This window comes from Melopsittacus undulatus, chromosome 3 (assembly GCF_012275295.1).
Source record: "Melopsittacus undulatus isolate bMelUnd1 chromosome 3, bMelUnd1.mat.Z, whole genome shotgun sequence".
NCBI lineage: Eukaryota > Metazoa > Chordata > Aves > Psittaciformes > Psittaculidae > Melopsittacus > Melopsittacus undulatus.
The window spans coordinates 92,960,054-92,971,542 of record NC_047529.1 but is presented as its reverse complement, the minus strand read 5'-3'; the positions used below and the strand labels follow the sequence as shown (position 1 = coordinate 92,971,542).

Genomic DNA, 11,489 nt, shown 5'->3' with positions numbered 1-11,489 from the left:
AGGGCGAGAATGTCCCTGCATAAACACAAGGCTGGGGATTGGACGTCGTCTTAGGGAAGGGGTGGGGGGGAACCAAAGGGGGTTAGGTCTGCCCACCAGGTTGCTGGAGGCTGGCAGGGAGGAGCGGAGCTGCGGGGGAGCGGAGCGTGTGGGGCGGCGGAGGGGAGGCGGGCAGCGGGCGGGCAGGCTGGTGTGAGCTGTTTGGCCACCGGAGCCAATCGAAAGCTGGGGCTTGATCCTCTCCCCGGGCAGTGGCTGCGCGGAGCCAGTGCTGAGCTCCCCTCCACCGCTGGGACCCGGCGAAGCCGCCGCGCTCTCGCCACGCACCGCTCTCCGCCACTGTGCGCCTATGGGCATCTGCAGCCAGCGAGGGCTTCGCACCACCGGCACCAGCGGCACCCGCGGCAGCAGGAAAGGACGACGACCGCCACCCTGCTTCATCACCCCTTGGGATCTATAGCTGGCAGGACGGAGCGCGCTGCAGACCCTTCCCCGCCTCTGTGCAGGTATGGGGCGGCCGGGGGGCGCTCGGCCGCCTGCTCCGGCCCCGCTTCTTCGGCGGCCGCCTTGCTCCCGTCCTCCTCCTCCTTCCCTGTCCTCTTACACTACGGCCCCTCAGCGAGGCAGCGGTGCGGGGTGGCGCGCAGGGCCCGCGGGCGCGGTGGCCATTGACAGCACGGGGCCTCCCCGCGGAGCCTCCGCCCGTCGCGCCTGCCTGGCCCCACGGGAGCTCCGCGGGCCCAGGGCGGGCGGTGGCCTTCGGACGTCTCCGCGGGGCACAGCGCCTTCCGCGCCCGCGCTGCCGCCCGTGGGGTCGCCGCAGGGGCGCGTAGCTGAATTAACGAGCGCCAGCTGCAGCAGCGACTGCGTGTCAGTGCGCTGCCCTGAGCGCTCTCCAAGTTACCTGAATGGCCAAGTCCCGTTGGGTATGAAGCGTCGCGCCTCCGCGCTGCCTCCCAAGTAAAGAAAAAATACAACGGGTGAAAAATCACGTCGTGCTTGAAACCTGTGCCCCTTTGTACCTTTCTTTCTTTGCTTTGGGTTAATGATGGTTTGCGATTATGAAACTCCGCAAGGGATCAGCTCCAAAAGTGAATAGCATTACTTTAAGTCATGATTTGGAAATATCTATATTGTGTATAGATGCACTGTTTTGTTTTGATGTGGGTTTTTTTTTTCCCTTACAAATGAGGATTATAATAATACAAATCAATGTCTGTCTCACAAGGGGCCCTTGCTTGACTGCTAACGCTAAGGAAATGTTTGCACTCTCACAGGTCTTGCAGAATTGGAGTCACAGGTCTTATAAAAAATTACAGTGGCATTTGGCTGAACAACTCTTATTTTTAGTACGCTATTGTGAAAGTGGTTATATAACTTTCGGTGGATTTTTGAGGGCAAAATTAGCAGCTCATAACAAGTTAAACCTCCTTTTTCTCTGAAAGAGGAGAAATAAACAGAATGAAAGCCCAATGAGTAGAGTGAGGTGAACTTCAGCCTGACAAATGACCGTGACTGAGATTCCCAATGGAAAAGTCTCAGGTTAAGTTCTCCCAAGAACCACGAAGCAGCAGGTGCAAGCAATGTCTGTGCGGAGTCCCAGTTAGCAAGCTGCTTATCAGGCCACTTCAAGGCTGTTTCTTGCTAAACCAAGAAAGAATCAACATCACGTCAGTCTTGTTTTCCCACTGGTGCCAATACAATACAGATACTGTAGTCCTTTAGGAGATTAGTTTGTTGCTTGAATTCCAAAGTACACACCGCCTGAAATATTTGCTTAGAATACCTGCTGTATCTGAATGCAGATGTTTCACTTGCTAAACTTTATGCTTAGTTCTCAGGCTGGCCTTCCCTCATTTCTTTACAAAAGGTAAAGAAAAATGATACCCTAGGATTTTAAAGAAATGCCCTGAGAAAATAATTGAAGTAAGGAACAACAATCTGCTTATTACTGAGCCAGGACTGAGGATTCTGTCTTGGTATTCAGGCTCCAAGCAAGGGATCTCTCTGTCTTGCTTTTGTTGCGTGGTCCTCATGTACTGCCATCATTCTGGATGCGCAGTGAAGACTTAAACTCTAAACATTTGTCTGTAATTACTGTGCAGCTGAAGAGGGCGGCCTGATTTCCTAAATCACTGCATAAGAAAGATAGCAGGTAGAATTTTGCCTTCTCACCTCCCTTACAGCCAGCTGTTCATGCAGAGCTCTTGTGCATGGGAATGAGGTGCATCTGGTAGCAGCGAGGTTTGCTCAGCCTTCCATTGCAGCATGATAAGTAAGTGAAAGATGTGGCAGTGAGAAGCATCAGTGAGACCTCTAAAAGGGTGCCACAAAAATAAATGCCATTAACTCTAGATTTTGAGCTGATTGGGTTAGCTAACCTATTTGCTTTTTGTTTGTCTTTCAAATAGATTCTGCTGTCGTGAAATGTAGCTTTCAATATGGAATAGAGCAAAGGCACGAGAAGTTGAAGAATTAAGCTCTGCAGATTTTGTTGACTTTTTTTTTTCCATGGCAGTAGCTGTGGGTAAAAAACTAATAACTGAATTTCCAACTGAACTATATTGATACACTGGAAAATGCTTGGTTTAAGTCACCATTTGTCAATGCTTATGAAAAGTGTAAATCGTGTAGATCCAGATCCTCTTTTGTAATAAGTAGTTTGTTCCTGCTGCAGTTCTGCTTGATTAATTTGGTAACTGGTAAATTCCAGCTGCTTAGTTTCATAGTTCTATACACAACTACTACTAAATTCACATTGAAATAATTCAAACTTAAACATCAGAAACTGGTAAATTCTATTTTGGAATGGGTAAATTGGAATTTACCAGTTTCTGATTCTTGCGGTAGAATGGTTTCATTGAGCAGTTCAAGGCACTATGCAGATTTACAGACATCCAAAGAGTCTTTTCAAGAGCAGCACGAAAAGGTCTTTCACTTTGCTCTTGCTGACGCTTATGGGTGTGGTTGTGCATTTATATTAGTGTTGTGGTTCGTGTCAGGAGTGTACTTTTGACGCCAGTCCTCCAGTTGTTCCCACTTACTGTCCATCTTCATATACCTCATGGTGGGCCAGCTGGATTCCTTTAGGATGAATCTAAACTAGAAGATGTGCTTGAGTCATTGCTGGAAATTCAGTCTGTGGGACCAGACCAGAACTAGCCTGAACTAAAACCCTGTAAAACACATATAGTGTCTTCTATGCGTAAATGTTTTGCGCCCTATGTCTGTTCCTGTTGGACTATGCTAACACAGACCTGGTTCATCTGCAGCAGACTAGTACTGGTGCACCACTGCGCCATTTGGAGCTGGTACTGTCTTTTCCAAGGGTGTGGGCTAATCCCTGCTTCTTGCACCATTGCCTAGACATGTGTTACCAAAAAACTCCTGGCTCAGCTGGAGACCACAACCCTGCAACAAACTTGCGTAGGGCCTGAGATCTCTGCAGATCTAAATGAAGATGGCTTTTGTTTTTAATAGTCTGGCATGTGATAGTGGACTACTTTTTGTGTGGGAACTTGGGATAAGGCAGTGTTGTGCTTGACTGATGAACATGAACACAGCAGTTGTGCTTAGAGAAGGTCAACTGGTACTTCTCCATGGTTGTTTGCCTGCCACTGTCTGTAGCCATCCTGTATATAAAGGTTTAGAAGGCTGTGTTTATGTTCCTCCTGGCTTATGGGACTGGTGAGAAATGTTAACTTGAAACTTAAAAACTGTCATTTAGAAATGCTGCACCATGTTTCCTGGGTGTAGCATTGTGGCTGGCTGCATTTCCCACAAGGCACCAGAATTTGCTTTGGAGAAGGTGCCATCTGTGGTGACAGTTCTGGAGTCCCAGCACGATGGAAACATGCTCTTGCTCTTGAGCCCATTTGCCCCAGGTAGCTGGGGGAGTGTGATGCCCATGGAGATGTTTAGAAACACCCACATAAAACCTGATTTTTTTTTTATTAAAACATGTTAAAATACTTTTTTTTCTGTACTTTTCACTGTAAAGCAGAAAACTTTGCCATTTTGTGTTATTTTGTGATTTGACTGTCTCTTTACAGTTGTATGTTTTACTTTAGTTTGCTGCTTCTGGGGAAAATTATTTTACATTGAAAAAGAAGATTCTGTTAATTACAAATGGTTATCTTTTGTATGAAAGCATTTCTAACTTGAAAATGTATTATTGGAGCAGTTAGGGATCAGATCCTTTTTACTTGGCAGCAGAAGATGGTCATTGCTACCAAAATTGGGCTTCTTACCAGTTTTGCGCAGATTTTCATGAGATCATGATAGAAATCATAGGGTTGCATGTGTATAGCATAAAAGATCCTCCTGGTTCATGGTGACTGCTCCAAGACTACTTTTAGATCACAGAAACTGTGCTATTCAGAACAGGAACTGAAAAACAGGAGGGCTTTTCCTTCTCAGATGACTCTATTTCTATTGCTAGAGGCTGTCTACTGCAAACCCTATCCCAATGCATAGCAGCTCTGAGTTGAAGTATAGATTTTAATTTGAATTATGTACACAATTGACATGTCACTTGAAACCATGGTATTTCTTGCTCTCAGTACATTAAGCCATTTATTAGCATTTTTGAAGCAGATTTTTGAAGCCTGTTTCAGAAAGAGAAACAGACCATAAGAATCTGTCTTGCTCCACAATGTTAAAACAGGGCAATCTGTCTTTCAATATCTGGTGTGATACAACCATGGCGGCTTCAGTTGTAACCTGTTTTTGTCAAAAAGTCATCTTACAGCATCTACTTTTCTCATTCATCTTTTTCTTCTGGGGATAACCAGAAGAAATATCCTTATCTACAAGATTCTGTATTTTTTTTTCTCTTTCTTCCTGTCTACATAAGTATCTGTAAGAGTGATAGCAGCATATTTTAGATTAGTCATAAAACTAAAGGGGATTTACTAAGGTCAGTTTTTCTCAGAGGCTACACTGCCATTTAGAATTATACTTTAATGGTATGGTGCATGCTACTGTCTTTACTTCAAGTTTCTTTATAGAATGAAAAAGGTAAATTCATCTCTCATTCCATCCAGTTTTACAGTCATTATTGTTTGGGAAATGACTATTTTAAGAAACCATAATTTGAAAAGAAACTAAGAGGAAATGAAAACTGTGATACTTTCAAAAGACAAAAGTCTCATAAAGACTTGATTTTTGACTATTTTGTGTTAAGGAAGTGGGAGAAGTAAAGTACACCATGAAAGGAAAAATATTATTTACCCTCCAAATTTCATTTTGGAACCAGTTTTTATTGAGTGTGATGGGCAGCGAACAAATAAAACATCAGACTGTGGATTTAACAGCAATAAATCTTAAAAATTTCCTGAATTTTTAACTTCTCTTAAAACTTGGAAGCAGCATTTGTACAGCTCATGGAGAACATGTTGTTGACCTTGTCTTGTGCAAACACTTGCTAGTGTTAGAAAACTGTATTGAGCTGATGCTACTAGTGAATTAGCTGTCCTCCCTCATTTGTGTAGTTTTGTTGTGGTTTCCAGCCATGGCTAGTCTATCCTATTACTGTGCTTTAAGTGCTGTTATCATAATGCTAAATAGCCTGGTGTTCTACAGTAGTGCTAACAAAAAACAATAAACAGCACTGTAAAAATTCTTCATGACCATTTCTGGCAAGATACAGCAGGTTTTTTCCTGGTGCAAATCTCATATCTAATTACATTTCCAGTGAAGCCAAAACGCTAGTTTGGCTTAGAGCTACACAGGATCCTGACCATAAATCTGGCCATTCTCCATACTGATAACATCTGGAAAGTTGTCATTTAAAAATATGTGGTAGAACTTGGGATAGGGGTGTAAATAGTGGGTCAGAGCTTCTATCCAAGATGAAAACATCTCAGCTCTTGGATGTCAGACGTCCATGCTCTATGCATGGCTTTTATTATGATCCATCTATCATTTGTCAGTTCCTGTTCCACCAACATAGTTTGTAGCTCAGTGTCCTTTATGAAGACAAGAAGAGATTGACAGGTAAAGAAGCCAAGGGACTATGTGCGCATGTTGCATGACTTAATGGATATATCCAGTAAAGTCTCCTATAAAAAAGTGAGATGTCTGTCAATTGTATTTCATTTTAATTTGGTCTCTGTCTTACACCTTTCAGATAACTACACACAATGGCTTTATACTAAGCATATTTGCTGACTTTGGTCTATCTTGCTCATTAATGAAGCCCATGGAAATTTTGCCTGATCCTTCATTGAGAACAGCTTTTGCTGAGGTATTCCTGAGAGGGAATACTTATAAACTGAAACAAATTGTTAGCACCTTGGATTCTGTGTAGGCAGGGAAAGATTGTTGATCTGCCTCTTAATATGTCCATTCCTTACTGAAGCTGAGCCTTAAGTAAAGTCATAGTCCAGAATTTCTGACTTCTTAAGCATATCTGAAGCTGCAGATTCAAATGTCACAGAAATGATAATTAGGAACATTATTAGCTTATTAAAAGATCACAGAAAAGATGTGAAAGTAGCACATTTGTTTGCTATTTTTGTGATACATAATGACCTTTTTTCTTTAAGGGAATCCTGAAGTAAGGCAAACAAATGCACACAGTTGGAAATTGGTCTAGTTTCTGTCATTGAAACCATCTTGACTTCAGATTTCCAAATTCCCTTGTTCAACAGCACAATGTAGGTTGGTTTGGTTTTTTTTAACTGTAAGACAAATCCCACCTTTGTCTGCCATAAATTCCTCCCAAATGGAGAGAAGCCTTCAGTGCAAATTGTACTATAATAAATCCCACTTGGTTTTCTTTATCTGCCTCCTTTTTTTTTTTTTCTTTTTCAATCATCTGCACTTGATGTTCTTTCTTCTTGAAGGAGCATTGAAAAAACTCAATCTGCTATTCACAAGATACAGTCTACTGTTTTCTGAATTCTGCACCCCAAATGCCAGTTGCTTTATCCTTCCACTCAGGTAGACTCCTTCCAACTAGAAAAATATTTTTATATCAGTATTTCACTAGCTGACTTTAAAAGTATGATGCATGCAAACGCTATTTCGAGTGCCTATCAGAAATTTCCAATCTTCTCCTTATAAAAATAGTCTCGTTTCTTTCTTTTTTTGGTATAAAAACTAATATTTTATAAAACTCAAGTTTCTTTGGAAACAAGTTTATTGTGTCATTCCAAGTTGAGCCTAGTACTTTTCTGGACATCTCTAAGGTTTCTTTAAAAGAAGGATATGATATTACAGGAAGAATGTTACTCTTGTTTGCCAGAGAGCTGTACTATGTTTACTATAATGAGATTAAAGGAAATTTGAAAGTCAACTCTAACTCAGTGGGAAACTGATAAACACATGTTGTACTTGCAGAAACGTGCTGCCTGATAGTATTAGGAAATTTATCATTATTTATTTAGCAGTCCGGACTTTATCTGACAAACAGATTTGTTGCCCATTTAAAACTATGCCAGACATTGAAAGACTTAACAATATGGATGTGATTTTCAGAATTTGAACTATTATTCTGCATAGCCATTTAATGTGGTTTAGGATTGGGATTCTCATACCATAGACTCTCAAAATAAGGAATCTGTAGCTTATGGACCCCATCGCTGTCCAAAGTCTGTGGTTTGATTCCTGGCACTTCTGGTTAGGTCAAGTATTACAGCCACAGTCATAAACAGTGTTTTTCAGAATCTGAGCAAGCTAGGAGAGGGTGTAGCTCCTTGGAAAAGTTATTCTGAAAGAGGCGAAACCAGCAGCGTCTTTGGATCCATATCTGGCATTGGCAGGCTCTACTGTTGAGAAGCAATGGCAGTCCAGTCTCGTATTTACTAATGTTTGTTTATTTGTTCCTTGGCCGGTGTTTCAGCTAGAGAGTGAATTCTGGAGAAAGAAAAGGCTACAGGGATGACTTTCTATTCCTAAGTAACATGTTAAGAGGTCATTTTTACATAGACACAAATGCTGCTTACAAATCAATAAAACAGAATGAAGTAATTTTGCTATGAAATGCATGCAGGTCTTTTGTTTTTGTTTTGTCTTTTTTTTTTTTAATATCAGGAGTAGAGGGGAATGCACAATCACAGTGATACACACAAGCGACTATTGTAAGTATTTTCATCCGCTCCAGAATGTCAGATATCTTACAACAGTGGCCAGCTACTCATTGTGTACTTCTAAGCACCAGAAGAGGCCAGCGAACTATTCCTGCATGTGTTGGTAATTAGGAGGAGCTTCAGGACGGAGTCATATCAGTTATGGAAGCTACTGCTGTGAGCTATTCATGCTCTATATGGTGATACAATTATTTGATAAATAGGTGGTTAGGGAAATGTGTTAATTTCTAAGCTGCTCTCAGCTTTGAATTACTTAGAAGAGAGACCAAAACCCAAGGATCATTCTTTGTATGAAATTTATTAATTTTTATCCTATTCATGAAGTCACCCCAAAATACTAATTTCTTCTCCTGATTCCCATCATCTACAGATGGGAATGTGAGTTGCTAATCTGCTCTGAGATACTCAAGTCTGAAGAAATCTGTCTCATCCCATTCAACACGCTTGTGCTGAGGAGGAGTAATCTCACTTCTGCATTCCTCTCCCACCCAATATAATCTTTAAAGGTCTGTGGAGTCAGTGGAAATGACCTTTCATAGGAGGAATAATCTCATTTCTCCTGCATTCTTCTCCCACCCAAAATGATCTTTAAAGGTCTATAGAATCACTGGAAATGACCTTTCCCAGGCTGAGTTATTATTTCATTATGGCCCATGCCTCCCTATTGTAACTGTGGACAAAGTACAGTTCAGCATGTTGTGGAGTCTCCAAGACTGACAGCAACCTGGGGCCTGACAGCAAACAAAAATTGCTTTGGTTTTAGGTGGTCCGTTCAGACAGTGGAACTGCAAAAAATGGGTGGGAAGTCCGTACCAAGGGTTTCCTGTCTCAGGGAAGACTATTGTCTAACTCCACTGTCAGCCCAAGCTTCACGTAATGAGGGAGGGCAAGTTCTTCTGCAGATCTGTCCTGGGCAACTTGGCCCAGGTTGGAGAAATCTCCATCTTGATTTATCATTAATTAAAGCAGAATATTGCCTATTTGAACTCTTCTGCTTAGCTTCATCCACACAGATAGGCTACAATTAAGAGTGCTTGCAGTTTGCTCCATTATATACAAATTGTAATTCAAGGCTGCGGCAAGTTGCCAGTTCATCTCCCCACTTGGACGCCAGCTTCATTTAGTCGTATAAATAACTGGATAGCAGTCAAACGTGATTGACTTAAGCTGTTACTTTCTCTGAATGTGTAAAATATAGTGAGCATGAGATGGCAATGCTGTGCTTGTTCCCCTGCTCCCACCCCAAAATTTAGGTGTATTTTTTGAGTATATTGAAATATATTTTCTTTATCATGGGTTTAGATTTATCTTTACTGTTTAGAGGACAATGCAAAGTTGTTTTTTTTTTATTGTCAGGTTAGAATATGCATGGTTAGATTTATATTAATTAAAAAGAAGCTTAGTTTCTCAGTAAAAGTGAACTGTAATTTAACTGCTCCAAATTAGATTCCCCTCCCCACCAAGATATTTATTTTTCCTTTAAAACCATTTGAAAACTTGCTTATTTTACTGTGACTAAGGCCAGTGCCTTAATTTGGACATCAAATGCATTGTAACTTTTGATCTTCCAGCTGTATGATATGAAGAGCTAACATATATAGCAGTTAGTCAGACAGCAATGCTGATGGAATTTTTTGGGTGAGAGTCATGCTTCAGTTTTGCTTTTACGTAAGTACTCTCTTATTGCTAATTGTAAACCTTTCTTAAAGCTTCTGTGGTGGCCTTTTGCTTTCTTCACATGACCAGTTTCTTTGTGATGGTAGAATCTAGTAGTCTCTTTAAAGTGTGTTGTAGTTTAACCCCAGCCAGGAACTAATCACCATCCAATCACTTGCTCATACCCACTATGGTGGGAGGTAGGGAGAATCAGAATAAAAGTGAGAAAACTTGTGGGTTGACATAAAGGCAGTTTAATAGATAAAGCAAAAGCCCCACATGCAAGGAAAGCAAAACAAGGAATTCATTCAGCATTTATCATCAGCGGGCATGTGGTCAGGACAGCAGGGCTCCATCATACTTAATGGTTATTTGGGAAGACAAACTCCATCACTCCTAACATCCCCCCTCTCCCTTCTTCCTCCAACTTTATATGCTGAGCATGACGTTGTGTGGTATGGGATTCCTTGGGTCCCGACTGTATCCCCTGCCAGCTTCTTGTGCACTCCCAGCCCACTCACTGGTGGAGCAGGGTGAGAAGCAGAAAAGGCCTTGACCCTGTGTGAGCCCTGCTCATCAGTAATTTAAACACCCCTGTATTATCAACACTGTTTTCAGCACAAATCCAAAACATAGCCTCCTACTAGCTACTATGAAGAAATTTCTTATCCCAGCCAAAACCATCATGAAGTGTTAATGGTCCAATGTATATTCCTGCTTTGTTATGCTGTCTAAAGCTGTGCCTGTGGTGTCAGTTTAGCTTGGCATAGGTTTAAACCTTTGTTTGTGCCATCTCTCATGTGTGAAATTGTACACTTGACATCTGTGGAAATTGACTCAAGAATTGTGCTATAAATGTTGGCTCAAGCGTTCAAAACACTGTATGTTCTCCAGCTGATGATGTTCATAGGTGCAGACTCCTTGCACGGTTTCTTGAAAACCCGGTTAGTACTGGGTGGCCTTAGTAGTCTAGATAGACAGGCTGAGTTGCTAAGTGTGGAAAATCATTGAAGGTTGCTATTTAAGAGTCAGTTTGAAGACCAACAATCCTAAATTTTTTGAACAATGACACTGGCTAACAAGGATGGTGAGGCACTGGAACAGGTTGCCCAGAGAAACTGTGTATGACCCATGCCTGGAAGTGTTCAAGGCCAGGTTGGACAGGGCTTTGTGCAGTCTGATCTATTAAAAGATGTCCATGCCCATAGACTGGATGATTGTCTATTCCAACCCAAACTGTTCTGTGATTCTGTGATTGTATAATGATGCCATTGTTTGAACAGAGCCTTATGGGCTGCTTTACAGGCTGTAAAAACTGTTACTGTCATTGAACACTTTAAAACAAAAAGTATTAAAAGCTAAAATGCTTTTATTATAAACTGTTTATAAACAGTGTGATATATGTATATGTAAGCAAACAGGTAAAAGAGGTATCCATGACCTTACATGTAAATGCAAAAGAATTTGATGTTTTGTTTTACTGCAAAGCCTATAAGAATGTGGATTCTAATGCAGATCTGCATACTGTGGTTTAAATTAATTCCTGCACAGAGGAATAGCATAGTACTTCAAGACAATGCAAAAATACTTCTATAATTTAAGAAAAGCCACAGTTAACCATGCCTTCCATATAGTAGGAATTTCTGCCCATTGTGTATTGATCTGCTTTCTTCATTACTTAACGTTTCTAACCTGGGACATCCAAAGCTTTTGTTCATAGTTTAAGTAAGGTCATCCATA

At 41.4% G+C, this 11,489-nt stretch overlaps 1 protein-coding gene across 1 annotated transcript in view; it reads left to right on the top strand.

Moving 5' to 3' along the window:
- Positions 1 to 266: 266 nt before the first annotated feature.
- Positions 267 to 11,489, top strand: part of GREM2 (gremlin 2, DAN family BMP antagonist) — a 37,558-nt gene continuing 26,335 nt past the window's right edge. Inside the window, exon 1 of the mRNA XM_034060731.1 lies at positions 267 to 506. The gene's annotated coding sequence lies outside the window, so the exon portion shown is untranslated. The remainder of the gene's footprint in view (positions 507 to 11,489) is intronic.